This window comes from Nannobrachium achirus (assembly GCF_963921795.1).
Source record: "Nannobrachium achirus genome assembly, chromosome: 2".
In the NCBI taxonomy this organism is placed as follows: domain Eukaryota; kingdom Metazoa; phylum Chordata; class Actinopteri; order Myctophiformes; family Myctophidae; genus Nannobrachium; species Nannobrachium achirus.
In genome coordinates, this window is record NC_137811.1 from 6955945 (window position 1) to 6962438 (window position 6494).

Below are 6494 nucleotides of genomic sequence, written 5' to 3' on the forward strand. Positions count from 1 at the left end.
AATGGTGCCAGTGTCACATGAAACACAGGAGTCGACTTAGGACATTGATCATTTACGTGATATAGGCCAGGGCAAGAGGCAATAGTGCAAACGACAATGTCAACCAGCATAGCACCATTCAATGGAAATCAGTATCTCCAAAAGATACTAAGATACCAAGATTACAACACAATGTCAACACAATGGCATGAAGCAGAATATGGCCTGAAATGAGTAGCACAGACAATAAAGGCGAAAGACAACAGGCATCATTGGCCCTTATCAAGACGAATATTTGACAAATGGTTATAATTTCACTATCATTATTTATAATTGTAATTCAAACGAGCTGGCTGCCGCCAGTGGCAGATGTGACTTCCAATCCTTATAAGTCACATCTGCCCATCAATGAGTTTTAGTTCCACTTTTCATCCCACCTCGTGATCCTTGCAGTTGCATTTTTATGCTACCCTTTTTAAAGCTGTAGGCACAATCAGTACAGTTAAAGGGACTCTCCATGCATAAATTCTCATGGGGTTCTTCAAAGTTGTAAAATGACTAAAGTTGCTGGCAAACACACTGCAACTAAAATAATACTCCCCTGTTCATGTGGTGTTTCAGATTACTATTTTGTATTAAAAATTTTACACAAAGTGAACAGCTGAAGGGTTTTCCCCCTGTATGAATCCTTGTGTGCTGCTTCAAGTACTGTTTCGACTAAAACTGTTGCCACACATTGTACAGCTATACGGGGGTTTCACCTATGAATTAGCATGTGCTTCTTCAGACTAATTGCTCTGCTAAAGCTGCTGCCATGATCTGTACAGCTGCTAGGCTTTCAATGTAATGGGTCATGAGACCCACAGGTGGTCATTCAAATGGGTCTGAGAAAAAATGTATGGGTTCCCAATAAAATGTTTTTGAGAGTTGTGAGCTTGTAGATCAGCTATTTCCCCAAATGTGCCTCTTTCTTATAATATTGTACAATTTGGCTAATGTTTTTTTTTTATTGTAGCCTATAGTTTGATTACTTTTGATCTTGGTCATTCTTTATTTATTAAAAAGCTCTTCAAGTGAATCAAATTATGACTTCATTGTCATCTAGGGACACCCCCAAAATCATTTGGGGACCTCTGGGGATCTCGACCCACAGGTTGACTCACTTGACTGAAGAACAACCCGTGGAAGGGAGAAGAGAATGTAGTTGTAGTCTTGATGTAAGTGGAGCAGAGATATTTGTTTATTTATTGCTTGGGACAATACCTCCGAACTCCACACTTTCGGCCAAAGCAGCTAACTCCACCCGATTGGTTGTGTTGTTTAAAATAATGTTGAACCAATGAAAAGTAATAAAAAAAAAACCTTCTGTCAAAACCACCTAACTCCGCTTGAGCTCATTTTCCCGAAAATGAACATTTTGGAGTTAGGAGGTTTTGGCCTGACAACAGAGATAGTTATATTATATTTGATTCAAGTTTACTTCCAGGGTAATTTAGTCTTCTGCTAATAATGGTATTCATTTGATATATGTAGGTGATCTCAATTAAATGCCAGACAATGAGTGACCATTAGCATGTTTGATCACTGCATTGTCATCAGTCACCATCATTTGGCCTATTTGCATTAGCATGTTGTTCTCTTCTCCAATTGGCTCCTTGATAGAGGGTGATACAAACCTCACACCCATTGTGGGCTATAAGTAGACCACCAATCTGCAAAGCAATGCATCACAACAGCTGAAGACACACAGAGGACACCTTACAGTTTGTTATCCAGACAGAGGACACCTTACAGCTTGTTATCCAGACAGAGGACACATTACAGCTTGTTATCCAGACAGAGGACACCCTAAGTTTGTTATCATGAACAGCAGTACTAGATTTAATCGCTGCAGGCCTTCAACCAGAACATCATCACAGAAGCTAATGCGTTCAGCCTCTTACCCTGAAACCCAAACACCAGCTAAGCATTGGGTGAGTTCAATCAATGAGTCTTAATCCATACACTCTGGTATGTACTCATGTGTACTACTTAAGGACTCAGCATTACACAATAATGAATTTGAGTCCATATGTCATTGTCATATCAAATCACATGTCTTAACCATTTGTCTATTCATTATTCAGTTTGCAGAGGAAATATCTTCTGCAATGATCTTGTGGGAGGATCTTCTCCAGGCTGAGAAGGAAAATTTGGCCGTCATGCCGGAACTGCAAGGGATGGAGAAACTATTTTGGGCAGAGCTAGATGAAACAGAGGAAATCAGCTGGAGCATGCCCATAGCAACAGCATCATCCCTGTGGCAAGAGCGTTCAGTCCAAGACTCTGAAAAGCAACCACCAGCTGCGCTTATGGTGAAAGGAAAAGTGGTGAGTTGAATTATATTCATACAGATATTACATTATAAATAGACATTTATAGTTTAATTATAATTGCATAATACTATTACAATTTTGTGTATATTTCTATTTATAATATATGTCATTATAATACAGTATTTTAATCCATCCATTTTGTCCACCTGGAGTACTCCAGCCTTAGGCTTAAGTAAATACTGTTGACCAACCTTTGTTTTTTTTTACAGGCTGAGTTGACAGAGCAGCACAAAAGGAAGCGCGACGCAGAACAGGAGAGCCTGAGAGCCTTCAAGAAGCCCCTGGTTTCACCATTCATCCACAATACTGCTGTCCTGACAGACCACTCTTACTCCAAACGGGAGACACCTGTTTCAACAGAATGTGTGGTTGATCCAGGTCTACTGATCAGAGCAATTCGTGTAAAACGTACCAAACACAATAAATGGACCATTATCTAAAGTCACCGTTGAGGAGACATTAGTATGTTGTATGTAAAATGATGCCTCCATTCTTGTTTAAGCACTGAATACCTGAAAATGTGTCTACACAAAACAAGTCACTACTCACTTTTAAGAAATCATTTGCATACAATACAATTACATACATACAAGTGACCAGCTTGATTTTATTTTACATTTTCTTCTTGAAATTTTAATTTGCACTTTTAGTCAAGATGCATGTACATTGATTATTGTACTGAGTTTGTTATGCAATCTATCTTGTAAGATTTTTGAATAAATATGCATAATCCCTGATTCTTTTTTGCTCTGTTTTCGTTCCCTTTATTTCTATTTCTTTTTTGAGTATCATAGTCATCGTGTGTAGTGATATTATCAGTACCAAGGGCCACAGAAAAGTGATTATAATGCTAATGCATTACGTAATTATTAAATATGTGAACTGATAATAATAAATGTATGGTCCTTGCCAAAATAAAATGTCTGAATGACCAGTAATTATGAAGTATAATTATCTTGACCGTATACATCATTATAAAAAAGCTTTTTGTATTATGCATATTTATGAGTTAGTATAATTAAACTGTGTTATAAGTAGATTATAATACATTTTTAATTATGTCCATAAAGCATTAAGACTGGTCACACATAAGTGTCACCCATAGTTTCAATAGGGTTATTATTGTCCAACCATAATATGATCATTAACATGTGATATATTCAAGGCCAAACAACCACTGACCATTAACACATTCATCACTGTATTTCAATATTTTATTGTGTCAATTCAATCATCAGCCGATTATAAAAATGTTAGTCTATTTGCATTTTAAACATATTGTAAGAGTGGCTTCGCAATTAACAATGCACGCACATTCGTATCATTCAGGTCATGTATTAAGAGAGAAATATGAATATCGGTTACACCCCGCCATTCCGAAACACCGCTATTCCGAACGTTGACTTCTAACCCTAACCCTAACCCTAACCCTAACCCTAACCCTAACCCTTACCCTAACCCTAACCCTAACCCTAACTAACCCTAACCCTACCCCTAACCCTACCCCTAACCCTAACCCTAACCCTGCTTCGGAATAGCGGTGTTTCGGAATGGCGGACTGTTGCCATGAATATCCTGACTTTTGTTTTAAATAAAAATGAAAAGATTCACCCATAGACATTACAAAAGTGTACACGTTGCCACAAGCTGTGGCGGTTCTGATAGTAAACTACGGTCGCAATCAATAATTTAACTGTTTACAACTAACTCCAAATATTGGTGAGCATTGCTAAGTTGATATTGTGCACGCGCGCACACACACACACACACACACACACACACACACACACACACACACACACACACACACACACACACACACACACACATTTTAACATACCGGTATTATATATGGATATACTTGAATCTACTGATGAAGAATATCTGACCAGGTTTTACACCTGTAAACCCTACAGACTGATAGACACCAGCTTCTATTGTCGTGAAGGAATTTGCAGCACTCAGGTGTGTGTGCTAATTAATTAATATGTAATCATCATTGAACCTATTTGCATTGAAATTAAGCCCAATCAAGACCCTATTGAAAGTGGTTCCACACACCTGAGTGCTGCTCGTTCCCTCAGTAAAAGCTGAACAAAAGCTTGCTACACTATTAGTAGGGCAGGAGAGAGGGGTCTACCAGCACCCCAATGACACTTTTTCGAAACCTGTTTTTTTTGGACCGTTATGATGTCTAGTTATGATTTCTGCTTGTTGCCGTCGCCAACTAATGTCCCATGGGGTTCATTTTTAACCTTTTCTCACAACTATTCCCAATCTGAACCATACAATGGTCATAACAGAAAATGCCATAACGCTTGATGTAAACAACCTACAGGGACAAATGAACACACTTTTCTATATGATTTTGACCCAGGGAATTCATTAAAGTGGTTATTTTTTACATTTAAGCACATCTTGACCCTATTTCAGGACAGAAACGGCGAAGAATAACCCAAAAATGTTCAAAACACGTCTATACTTCTCTTTGTACAGATGAATTAAGGTGTATTCTTTTGATACCACAGGTTTTTTAGGACCCTTATGATGTCTAGTTATGATTTCTGCTTGTTGCCGTGGTCAACTAATGTCCCATGGGGTTCATTTTTAACCTTTTCTCACATATCCCCAATTAGTGTGGGGATTTAGGGGAGCAAATGCTAATTTTGTGCAATTTTGACTTAAAGCGCGAAATTTGCAGCACTCAGGTGTGTGTGTGTGTGTGTGTGTGTGTGTGTGTGTGTGTGTGTGTGTGCTAATTAATTAATATGTAATCATCATTGAACCTATTTGCATTTCAATCAGCTGGAATGTGTTACTTTAGAAATGCCTTTACTCTAATGTCACAAGTGCTGCTCATTCCTTCTGAACAATAGAAGCTGGTGTTCTAGGGAGGAACATCAGTTTGCTACACTATGTGAGCAGACTCTTCAATGAGCTCCATTCTTTTATAAATGGAAGGAAAACCTACTGCATAAGTCATCAAATGTCTGCAATGTCCCTAAACTACACTGAAACCTGTCCTTACTCTTTATATATTATTATATGATATACACTCTAAACATTTTCCAAGAATAATAGGTTTAAATGAATGATCTTAGCAAGCAGTGATGCCTCCATTGTAATACTGGTAATATGTACACCTATCTTTAACACATTATAACCATGCATATTGCATTATATTCTACTTAAGTTATAATGATACCTACTAAATTATACATTATCATTATGTTCATAACACCTTATCGTCATGGATGCATAGCAAGTGTTACCAGTAGTTTCAATAGGGTTGTTATTGTCCCCTATAATATGTGTTCCATTCAATGCCACACAACTGACCATTAACTCGTTGATCACTGCATGTTCAATCTTTTGTTTGGGCAATTCAATCATCAGACATCCATATTTGCATTTTAACCAGGTGATAAGAATGAGTTTCTTCTCCATTTACCATATTGAAATTAAGCCCAATCAAGACCCTATTGAAAGTGGTTCCACACACCTGAGTGCTGCTCGTTCCCTCAGTAAAAGCTGAACAAAAGCTTGCTACACTATGTGAGGAGATTCAATGAGCTGCATTCTTGAATAATAAGAATAGAATATCTGGAGGTCAACAGACTTCAAATTCTTCATAACCCACAAGGACACATATACCTGTATCTGCAGTTTGTCTAAAACACTATTGGTAAATCATCCATACACTTGTTTAATGTAATGTGAGTGTGTGTGTGTTGTGTCATTTAAATTGGAAAGTTCAAACTCAGTCAAACTTTAAACCATTTAACTATCATAACTATTTCTCAATGTGGTCAAACTCAATGTGTTTCTGTGACACACATTGTACGTGGATGGGATCAAACGTAGACACAATTAACCATCTTCTTATCCAGGGGTTGACGCTAACGCTTGACCTACTGGATTTGCAACAACATCTGAAAGTGTACATTGCAATACAAAGCCCACAATTAATGCTGAAAATGGGTGGTTTTCCCATTTAGGTCAAACAATACTGTTACTTATTTTATAACACAGTAATTTCAGCTGTTACAATTCCAAACATGCCCTGCTTTAATTCCATCAGTCTATATTAGTAGCTTAATGACTAGTATAGTAGTATTAAAATGTATTTTTTTATGTCCA